General features: G+C 37.1%; 1 protein-coding gene and 1 pseudogene across 1 annotated transcript in view; both read left to right on the forward strand.

Annotated features, from left to right (window-relative positions):
• The window catches only part of Cdh12 (cadherin 12), a 193891-nt gene that overhangs the window by 96560 nt on the left and 84773 nt on the right, over window positions 1-12558 (forward strand). The gene's annotated exons all lie outside the window — the stretch shown is intronic.
• Window positions 6775-7603, forward strand: LOC105943661 (annotated as a pseudogene).

A 12558-nucleotide genomic window follows, 5' to 3' on the forward strand; every position in this document is an offset into this window, starting at 1 on the left:
GTTCTCAGTGTGGTAGTCCACAGAGAACTGCGAGAGAGATCCAGTGCCTTCCAGTAGATATGCTTGCCTTTTATTTTACCGGACATGGTACATGCAATGGTGACAGCAGCTAACATGCACTACGTAGTGACGCTAACAATCAGCATTTCTTCATACATGCCTTTACTCTAAGACACTGAAGAGAAAAAGTAAGGCAAAGAGCCTGAAGCGTTATGACCCTTGAGTTGCGCAGCACAAAGCAGCTAGATACAACATTAAAGGTGTGTGTGTGTGTGTGTGTGTGTGTGTGTGTGTACATATATAGGTCCTCAAGTACATTAAATGCATTGTGTAGAGGAAATTTGTGCATATATATATATATATATATATATATATATATATATATATATGCACAATTGATTTCAAAACTGAGAATATCACTGATACAATTATGGCTAACAATTGAAAATATTAATTACATCTAAATGGCATTATTAGGGAAATCTTTGTAGAGCATAGAGTAGCATTTTATGAGAAGTTTAATGGAATATAAAATAAGAATTTCATAGCTTTAAAAGAAGAATATATTCCAAGGAGAGTGAGAGCACTATTACAGATTTTAATGCAAGCCAAGCATGACATATTCTAATGCCAGCTTGTCCTGTAGCTGAGCATGTGGCTAGAGAAACATGATGGGCACAGAATGCCACAGTCTGAAATATAGGCATGCATTTATGTACCTACATTCATAGGATCAAATAGAGAAGACATGCATATCAATATGTTAGATACATAACTTTGTTGATGTAATAGAGACATACATAGAGAAAAGAATGGCACAAGTCCAGGACAGTTGTCTGTCTGATCTAACTAAAGGCAGCACAATAGAAATAACACCTTGGAATATTTTGGATTCAAAGATTATATTACCACTAAAGTTCAGGACGAAATATTTTGAGAAAGATGATGTTTTTCTGTTTTTATGATATTTGGAGTGATATGAAAAGGAGATGGCTAAAAAATATCAGAATTTCAAAAATAAACTAGAGACTAAGCAGCCACAGGGAAAATGTAAGTGATACCCAAATCTTGGATAAAGTTAATCAAACCAAGAAAAATGAACATTGCTTACTATTTGAGCATAAAATAATCTAGGAATGGTAGAGGTATGAGGATAATTACAAATACACTATTTTGAAACCTGTATTCTATATTTTTACAAAAATAGCAATCTTCAATCATGAATATGGAAGTGTCAAAAAGCTACAATTAATTTCATACAATTCCCTATTTCATTATTGCTATATAATTTGTCAAGGAACTTAGCCATCATAGAAAATTGCATTTCAAAAGTATTTGAGGTTTGAAGAGATGGCTTAGCAGTTAAGGTGCTTGCCTGCAAAACCAAAGGACCTTGGTTCCATTCCCCCATACTTATGTAATCCAGATGCACAAGGTAGCACATGTATCTGGAGTTAGTTTGCAGTAGCTGGAGGCCCTGATGTGCCCATTATCTCTCTTTCCCTCTCCCTCTTTCTCTCTCTCAAATAAATAAATCAAGATAAAATATTAGAAAAGTATTTCATGTTTTCTTTTTAAAACTGCTATCTAGAACATATAAAATAGAAAAGCAGTGATAATAAAAAAGTTTAGTACATAAGGAATGCTAGCATCAAATATTATTCAATGAAAGAGTATTATTATACTCATTATGGTTCATTTAAGTAGAATTGGAAAGACTGTTCAGTTTTTACATTGCATACCATAAAGGGAATAAATTTCCAATCTCTTTACTCAGCTAGTTAATATATAGTGGGAGTGATTGTTAAATTAATGTACAATAACCTAACTTGTAATAAAACTAACATGATATATAAATGTACAACAGCAAACACAGGATTACAGAGCATGGGAAGATGTTGAAACAGATAATATATACATTAGTTCCTAAAATCTCATCATACAAGTTAACTAGTAAGAGAAATAACATATTCTCAAAAATGTAGACCAGTGAAAACCATGGAGTATCATTTAAGGAATTTTCATATATGGAATTGTGAACAAACTGAAAAATAAAGCAAATAAAATCACTAGAGCACATCTTTGATAATTCCTGACAAAATAATGGGTGGGTCTTTTTAGATAGGTTTTAAGTAATACACAAGAATAACATATAAGTCATAATCAACAGCACAGGGATGCCTTGAAAAATATGCAAAAGTCACAGTGCAGAAAAGTGGCAGAATATAAGTAACAAATTTTGATTTACAGGTCAGTGAATAGCGTGATGTTTAAACAATTAGTTTTGCCTAAAAAGAACAAAAGAAGATATGGTAAATATCATTATAAAGTTTAATTTTTCCAGATTATGTTCATCATGTCACAATCCTTTGAATAAAAAAAAATCCCCAGCAGAATTTAAATTGTGTATATTTTTCAATATAATTATAAGGTGTTCAACATATTTATAATTTGTTAGAAACTTTCTGTTGGCATAATTCACATAAGTTTGTATCATTCAAGTCAGTATTTCTGAGTGTTATACATGTACCCTAAGTTATTAGGTCTGTCAGAAACCATATATATATATATATTCCACTAAATAAAGGATGACATATTTAATGAAGGCTTTAAAGAAATCTTAAATATACTTTCTATAATTGATGAATAATGGAAAGTTATTAATGCATTTGAAATGCTGTGAGATATTGCCAAGACCTCCATCGTGTTTAATACACTGTAAGAGGAATAGAGGTTACCAACCACTTATATTAAATATACATTTTTATAGAATCAGGAATATTATACTAATAGTCATTAAGTTATCGATTTTTTGGACTTAGTTATATTAAGGGTTCCTATACAATCGTTTGCAAAATAATGGCACACATAGTTTTTCTTAATATATACATAGTTTTTTTGATTTACTAATTAATAAAACTATAGTATTAAATATAGTATTTTATACTTTAGTTAAGGGAATAAAATATAACAAAAAATATAACCTGTTACCCTCCCTTTTTGAATATATATTCTTAAATCAGCTCATTGTTAGAATATCCTTATATTTCTAATGTTCTTAAAATCATTTTCACTATCTTTGCTTTTCAAATTAAAAAAAAAATATTTTCCCACATTAGTTCCCACTCCATTTTTTGAATGTTTATCCTATACAATGTTGTTAAAACTCAATACCTTATAAATTAAGAAATTATGTTAACCTTCACTAATCAATATTTGATTGTTTTCTAGACAGAAAAATCAAGTGAAGTGGGTAAATGGATGGGTGCAGATTTTACTGACATGCACATAATTACCATTGAACAAGCTAATTGCTCCCACCTCTTAAATAATGTTAAATGGCTTCACATTTTTTAGCTTTAAACTGGCCATGGTAGGAAGAGTTACAACACAGAAATGTACCAACACTTAAAATTACAACTTAAAGCTGGGTGTGGTGGCACACGCCTTTAATCTCAGCACTCAGGAGGCAGAGGTAGGAGGATCACCATGAGTTTGAGGCCACCCTGAGACTACATAGTGAAATCCAGGTCAGCCTGGGCTGGAGCGAGACCCTATCTCGAAAACAACAACAACAACAAAAATACAGTTTATTTTTCTTCCCTGTACTTACACTCCAATATGGTTGTTAAACATTTACTAGGATGTGGGTGACAGGGAGTTATACAGTAAGTATGTGTGTCATATTCACAATGTGAGGATAAAATTTCCTAATGAAGGGAAGTGCTTAGGAATGTGCCCAGAAAATAGGAAATACAATATAATTGCTTGTTTCAAGGGTATCTTCCACATCAGTTCTAAACAGTATTAACATGTCTTCTTTTCCTTCATATTAACACCCTCATTTTTCTATAATGTTCATATATTACCTTGAAAATTATCTCTGTGACAGTAAAAGAAAATGTAATTTCTTTGTGAAAGTGGTAGTCTACTATAAAAGTGCAGTGGTAAATATATTTTTGGATGAGGAAAGTGATGTTTAGCAGATATTTTCAGTAATACAAATAAGTGAGTATTTTCTTTTTAATCGGTGGTAGTTGTGGAAAACAACACACAGATATAATTTAGTGATAGAGGGGATGAAAGGATCAACATTGGAATTAGCCTATGGAGAAGTATAGATCATTGAGATAGTAAGTAGCACCAGGTGATGTGTATGTCAGAAAAGGAGTGGTGTGAGCAATAAATAGTAAGTCTTTGAACTCAGTTTGGAATATGGATTATCCAAGTGAAATTATCAAATAAAATAATGCTTTATAAAATATAAACCAAAAAAGATGTATGAAAGGTGGAATTAAAGTAAAGTAATGTTGGTAATAAAGACAGCCAAAGATGGGAGTGAGGAGATGGCTCAGCAGTCAAGGCACTTCTGTGCCACGCTTATCAACCCTGGTTTGATTCCCCAGTACCCACGTAGTCAGACAAGGTGATGAATGAATGCATACTGAGATTATTACAGAGGCCTTAGTGGGGCCTCTCATCTTTCTCCCCCTCTCTCTTTTTCTCTTCCTCTAAAAATACTTAAATAAAAAAATTTTTAAAGACAGCAAAAGAAGTGAAAAGAATATTTGACATTTATGTGAGAAGAGTCTAAATATACCAGGTATCAATGATTCCTGATCATAATGGCAAGTAGAGCTTGGAGGTTTCTAATGAACCCTTTTGTTGAAGTACTGTGTAAGTTGCTTTCTCCTTCCTGGCACAAAATGCGAAACCAAAATTTTACTTAAAAGTTTGCAGCTTTGAAGGAAGGATTCATTATAATGGGGGAGGGGGAAGGGCAGGAACAGAGAACTGAGCATCACATCTTCATGTCAGCTTAAAAAAAACAAATGAAGAAAACCGACAAGAACAGCTTAGTGTGGCAAGCGATCTGGGTCGTAACACTGCAAGGCCTGCCCCCAGTGACATGTTTCCTCTCTTACTGCTACATAATCTTCTCAAACAGCACCAACAACTGGTGATTAAATAATCAAACATGAGGCCATGGGAACAATTTGCATTCATGCTACACATTCTGCCTCCTCTCCATAGACTCATGACCATCTCAGGATGCAAAATTCACTCAGTCCAATTAAAAAATAAATAAATAATAGTATATTTTCTTTACCAGTCCTAAAACTGTGCAGAAAGAGTGTCCTAAAGTAAGATTGGAAACCAGCACAACAAATGTCAAATCCGGAAGCTCCAAAATCTAACAAGTGTGACTCATGACAAAATGTTTTGTTCTCTATAAGGGTCGGTCAAATGCAACCCTATAGATATGCTGTCTTTATCTCAGCACACTGACACAATTCATTGCAAAACAACAGCTTTCCTTAATAGGCAATCCCGCAGTCCTGGCATCTGCAAAATCCTTGATTCTCCAGTGCAACCCGTAGTTCATTTTTACAGCTTCATGTAACGGCCTCACAGAGCTCCATTGCAGAGATTATGATGCTGACTTACACAGCCCAGCCTCAGCAGCTCTCTGGAAGGATGGTACCATAAATGATTCTCTGCCCCCCCCCCACACACACACACATTCTTTACACCTGTCAAACAAACCAAACACTCGCAAAGCTGCTAGGCTGTTCTACCAGGTGGGGATTAGGACAAAGCTTGAGGAGCAGGCATGATAGTCAACATTCTTTCTTCAATCCTTTTTCTTTCAAAATTAATCATATTCCTCCTTCACTGAGGCTTTCCTACTGTCCCGGCACAAATAAGCAGCCTTGTTCTCAATGGTGGCCAAATCTCCTCAGTGCTAGCAATTCTACCAAAAGCAGCTGTATTCTCTGGCCAGAGGACCTGAAACCTGCTCAAATTTCAAATTTTCCATGTCAAATTTCTTATTTTGTAACCATCTGCTCTTTTGTTTTTCTCCAACAAACATACCAGTTTGTTACTTTTGAGTTCAACTGTGCTCATGTTCTCAAGACATGGGCAATATGTTGCAAATTTCATTGCCCAAGTATCCTAGTTTTGGTCAAAGTCCTTCATAGCCTCTGAAACCTAATAAGCCAAGATTCCATTGGATGTTTCACTCCGATTTCTGGCCTGCAATATCTCACTGGCATGGCCAGTTATGCTCCTCTCACAGCATTCTAAGGTGTCTCTATTCCAAAGCCCAAAATCCTATCCCACTCCTCCCACAAACACGTTCCAAAAGATTAAGAACCACATGGTCAGTTTTATTGTAGCAAGGGCCTCACTTCTCAGAACCAGTTTTCTGTAACATTTATTTTCGTGATGCTGGAAGAAAACACCAAACTGGAAATAGTCTGTAGAAGGCAAGGGTTTATTTCTGGCTTGCAGTTTCAGTGGGAACTTCCATCGTGGGAGAGAAACGCTGACAGCAACCAGCAACCTGGTGTCCCATCTTCATATCATCAGGGAAGAAGAGCTCTGGGCAGTATCATAGTAACATCCCAAGGCCTATCCCCAGGACCAACCATGCTCCAACAGTTTCTACAACCTTCCCCAACTCTAGAACCAACAGTGACTTAAGAATTCAAGATAGCCTGGCATACTGGAGCACGCCTTTAATCCCAGCACTTGGGAGGCAGAGGTAGAAGGATCACCGTGAGTTCCAGGCCATCCTGAGACTACATAGTTAGTTTCAGGTCAGCCTGGATTAGAGTGAGACCCTACCTCGAAAAAGCAAAAAAAAAAAAAAAAAAAAAAAAAAAGAATTCAAGATACGTTGGAGTGGGTCGGGGCTCCTCTGGCGCACCCGCTGCTCTTCCCCTGCCATGGGCCTGCGCTCCCTGCTGCACCCTGTCCTGGGCAGACATGGCCTCTGAGGCCGCCAGTGCAGCAGTGAGGATTGGAATAATTGGTGGAATAGGCTTGTATGATCCGGAAATCTTAGAAGGAAGAAATGAAAAAAAAATATGTGGATACTCAATTTGACAAGCCATCTGATACCTCAAATTGGGGGAAGATAAAAAACGTTGATTGCTTCCCTCTTGCAAGTCATGGGAGGCGGCACACCATCGTGCCTTCAAAAGTCGACTACCAGCTGAACATCTTGCAAAGAGGGTTGCACACATGTCATCGTGACCACAGCCTGCGGCTCCTTGGGGGAGGAGATTCGGCCTGGTGATATCATCATTATTGATCAGATCATTCACAGCACAGAAGACCTCAGACCTTGTATGATGGAAACCATTACTGTACCCGAGGAGTGTGCCATATCCCAATGGCTGAGCTGTTTTACTCCAAAACAAGAGAGGGTCCTCAAAGACACAGCTAAGAAGCTAAGACTTGGGTGCGACTCCAAAGGCACAATGGTCAGCATTGAGGGGCCTCGTTTCAGCACCTGGGCAGACAGCTTGGTGTTCCCCACCTAGGGAGGGATGTTATCAAAATGCCCACTGTTCCAGAGGTGATTCTTGCTAAGGAGGCTGGAATTTGCTATGCAGGTATCACCATGACAACAGGTTATGATTGCTGGAAGGAACATGAAGAAGCAGTTTCAATGGAACGGGTTTTAAATACCCTGAAAGAAAATGCCAATGAAGACAGACGTTTACTCCTCACCACCATGCCTCAGATAGGGTCAAAGGAATGGTCAGACACCCTCCGCAACCCTAAGAATGTGGCGCAGTATGCGGTTTGATTACCAAGGATTTAATAGCATGACGGCTACCAGAAGACTTTCTACCAGTGATTTTGAGAATTTTGCTTCACTTTGAAAAACAAAAATGGGAAAGGCAATTTCATGCTCTTGCCTCCAAAAGAAGAACAAGTAGTAGGAAAGACAGGCTGGGGGAGTTGCACGGGATCGGAGACTCCGCCTAAGAGACATGGACTTCTCCAGAGCCCAAAAATCTGACAATGGAGAGGGGAAGAAGCAGGAAATTCTCCTGCTCACCTTCAAGGATAAGTTTGCAACAGGCAAACTGGGAGAACAGCCCAGCTTCCTGTGATGCGAGGAATGAGGCGGGAATGGGGCTCTGTCTGGCTTGATTGGAAATCACGCCTCCTTCTGGAGCACAGTTTGATAAAGACACTTGCACTTTGGTGCTCTAGGAATTTCTCCTTATGAAGTTATTAGATGATACAAAGAACTATGTGAAAAAAGGATATGGGATTACCGTTACTTAAATTAGCAAATATTCAGAACAATCGGAATATGCAAAAATTTGAAACGAATTATGTTTCCACTATAATTAGGATGTGAAGATACTGAAGGTCATGTTTTCACAGGATATTTAATGTACAAAAAAATTGGCTGCTCTGTAAAGTGAGGTAGAAACAGGGTGTGAGCATTTGCAGTACTACTTTGCTTTTTAAATGCTATGTAAGTGCACAAAAGGATTAGAGGGGAGGATACATAATCTTTTTACTATATTTGTGGGAGGGATATTGAATAATTTTTATCTTCTTTGAATCTTTCCACATCAACATTTTTCTACAATGAATATAATCAAATAATAAAGTTGTAAGAATAAAACTTGGAGACATTTTTGTTTGAAACTAAATTTAGATGATTATTGTTTAAGGAACTACATCAAAAAAATAAATAAAATATAAAACTTTTGGGCTGCTGATAGCTTAATGATAAAGGCATTTGCCTGAAAAGCCAAAGGACCAGATTCAATTCACCAGGAGTCACATAAGTCATATTCACAAGGTAGTGCATACATTTGGTATTTGTTTGCAGTGGCTAGAAGCCCTGGCATGCCCAATTTCTATCTGCCTATGCCTTTCTCTCTCTCTCCCTCTCTCTCTCCCTCTCTCTCTCTCTCTCTCTCTCTCTCTCTCTCTCTCTCTCTATTTGATCTCTCTCTCTCCATCCTCACATACACACACAAATTTTTAAAAATAAAATATTTTTAAGAAGTTTTCATAAAAAAGAAGATCATTGGTCAGTGTATAGTCAGACCAATGCTTGGGTTTGTAACTGCTTTCTGAGTAAAGCCAAGTTCCTAGTTCTGAGATGAAAAAGTCAAAGTGCTTCTGGAACTAAATGAGCATGGAACATTATAGTGTGTGATATATTTCCAGGTTAACATTAGTTTGTGCTTATTTGTCAATGTTAACAAATGAGAAGTTGATGGATTTCGTTTTTCAATAAAAATAAAAATGGACTTTTTCTTTAAGAAAGAAAGAATTCAATATACTTTCAAACTCCCACCGGTGTAAACTCAGAACAACTAAGATAAAGTGTCATTGGCTTATTCCAGAGGTATAGCATTTTCACTGTCTTTCCATAATCCAAATCTATGCTATGGGTCACTCAAGTGATCTTGAAGACATTGACAAGGGAAGCTGAGGAGAGAGTGATAAGGTAAAAGAAAAGCAGCGCTGTCAAGTTTCAGGTGTCTGAGTAAATGTGCTTCAAAAGACAGTGAATAAGCAAAAGCTTTAAGCAGTGCTAAGAATTTGTCAGCAGGGTTTGAGACATGGAGATGAGTGGGAAATTAATAGCAAACTTAGTGTAATTGTAGGTTCAGACAGCAGAGTAAGTGTACTTGTGGAGCGGTTAGGAAGTAAAATATATGAGAAATTTTATTGGAAAGAGTAAAATAAATAAAGAGAATCTATTCATATTTGGGGCAAGATTATTTTTTTCTAGCAATTAAGTCTGATTACTTCTTGATTTCTTATCACTACTTCAATGAAACAAAACATGCCAAGTGTTGGGCTGGAGAGATGGCTTAGTGGTTACGTGCGTGCCTGTGAAGCTTAAGAACCATGACTTGAAGCTCGATTCCCCAGGACCCAAGTTAGCCAGATGCAGTAGGGGGTGCAGGCATCTGGAGTTCATTTGCAGTGGCTGGAAACCCTGGTGCACCCATTCTCTTCCCCCCCCCTCTCTCTCTCTCTGCCTGTTTCTTTCTCTGTCTGTCACTTTCAAATAAATAAATAAAAATTGAAAAAAAAAAAAAACAAAAAACAAGAAGCTGAAAGGAAAGGGTCCTTAGTTGAAAAAATACAACAGTAAGTGATTGTTGAATTGTCCACTATGATAAAGTGGATGTTTTCTGACAAAGTATGGTCCTAGATCAAGTTTAAGAATTCACATTGAAATGCCAGGATTACTTTAAAGCTTGAAGCCATCTGTCAAAATGAAGGATTTTGTGGTCACTATGACAATATTTTATAGTGTGAAGAGGAGGGAAAACTTTCTGTAGAGGGTTTCTTTGGAGATATGATTTCCTAATCTCATAAAAGTTAAGTGGGAAAATTGCCCTTCTCTTGTGTGGTTTAGAGAATAGAGGCTTCTGTTCACCCAGGGCTAATAAAAATGTCTAATCCATTTTCTTAGACAATGATGGAATTCATGAAGCAATGCTTGCCTCACGCTTATGAGAGTTCGAGTGTCCTGTGTGTGTGTGTGGGGGGGTGAATGGCAAGCAAGCGTTTGCTGAAAACTAATTATGACGAGATGAGAGTATAAGAAACGTGCCGGCAGAAGAGCAAACCAACCTATCGTCATGTTAAGTGCTTCCTAAGAGATTTCCTTCCAAATGAAATCTGTCAGTGGCATGAATCACTGAGAGATGTGAAGACTTCTCATAGTCTGCTCTCAAATCACAATGGGTTCCAGAGTGCTGGGGTCTGAGGAAGGAGACTGTCAAGAGTTAATCTTGAGTTTACTGAGGAACATCGGCACCAGAGAAAGACAACTATGCTTTCAAGGAAAGTAACCCCTTCCTTTGGCTTCGTTATGACTTTATGGTAGGGGGCAATCACCCTAGCCATTTTAATATATATATATTATATATATATATTATATATATATATATTATATATATTATATATATTATATATATTATATATTATATGTATATTATATATACATATTATATATATATATATATATATATATAGAGAGAGAGAGAGAGAGAGAGAGAGAGAGAAGGAGGAGGAGGAGGAGGAGGAGGAGAAGGAGAAGGAGAAGGAGAAGGAGAAGGAGAAGGAGAAGGAGAAGGAGAAGGAGAAGGAGAAGGAGAAGAAGACCTTTTAAACAAACCATGCAGATCATAAACCCATGCCCCAATTGTTGCTGGATCTGCTTGGCTTGGAGGTGAGGTGCAAAGAAAACAGGAGAGATATAATTGTCCTAAGAATCCTGCACTAATTACCAAGATACAAGAGGTATTGCTAATATATAAAACTAGACTGGGTATTAAGGAGGCTTATTGCTAAGCAAGGCTAAGTTCTAGAGGTGCATGCTACTAAATTGCCATCAGGAATAATTGTTGATGAAGTTTTTATTCACCATTTACTTCATTCCAAAAAAAAATAATAATAAGGCAAATCACGCACTCACTCCATGAGGAAATGCTGTAGGAGCAGAGGGGACATAAGAACACATGCTTCATTGTCTTACATGTTCGTGTTGAAGCTAGGAGGAAAACGGATGTGGTGTGACTCAAGGGGTGGAGAAGCTGAATAGTCTACGCCATGTCCTTGCTTTATTTTTCTTTGAACCACAAGGCAAATTTATTAACTGAGAAATGAATCATCAAGTTAATAAAGCAGAAGTTTATGAAAATCTGTTCAAATGAAAAGGCAGGGAGATTGGCAAATCTACATGTTTGCAGTTTTAAAGGTGACTTTGGCGTTAAGGATCAAATTATTTATAATATTTAACTGCCTCTCTTGGTCTTCCTGTGTCCACTGCATGTCCCTTTACAAGGAGCATTATGATCAAGCAAGGTTGGCTTCAGCCTAATTGTAGCAACAAGAGAGAAACCTATACAGGTCAGTGACTAATAAAGATGTTGAAGTGATAAATCACATTTTTGAACTGGCCGAGGGAAGGGATGTGATGGATGAGCAGAGATTAATACAATGAGGTCCTTCTGATATTCAAGTAGATGGGTCACAGTGACAAGTCACAGTGACGCAGGTCACAGTGAAGGAAAACAAGGGCAAGAAAGGAAATTGTGATCATGTCAACTTCTCATATAATCTGTGAGGACATTTTTCCTCCTAGCTTATATCCTAAAGACCAGCTCTCCTAAAGACCATCAACTCAGCTCAGGCTCCCCGCCTAACCACACACATTGAGAGGAAATGTGAGCTCTGCTCAGGACCATCAGAGTTATGTTGCTATTTTACTTTGAACTAAAGCCAAAGGCTTATAAATGCCATGAAAAATGTCCATATGTGCCACAGCATCAAGCATTATGCATACATCTTTGTTTTATGCATTAGTTACCATAAATTTAGTTGGAATGTTGGAGGCTACTAAAATCTCCATTTGCATGTAATATCAATAGTCTGAATTATTGGAAAATTGAACAACTAATGCCATGTCCAAAAACACATTTAAAAACAAACATCAATATTTACTTGAATATTTTTGTGCTTTACTTAGCTGCTCAAAATTACCAGTTTTGAATTAATTAGTTTTCATTATGTGGGGGAAAGAATCATTTTTAAATAGAATTTGTAAATGTTAATCCATTGATATATTGGATCTTGTGTTCATGAGAGTTCATACTCACTAGGCTGGAAATAACCTACTTATGGTGGGAAGTTATGACCATTTAAACTTTGTTTGCTTTCTAACAAAAAGACAAACAACTTGTCTTTTTTCTTCCTTTTTTCTGTTAA

Source organism: Jaculus jaculus, chromosome 13, assembly GCF_020740685.1.
Source record: "Jaculus jaculus isolate mJacJac1 chromosome 13, mJacJac1.mat.Y.cur, whole genome shotgun sequence".
In the NCBI taxonomy this organism is placed as follows: Eukaryota; Metazoa; Chordata; class Mammalia; order Rodentia; family Dipodidae; genus Jaculus; species Jaculus jaculus.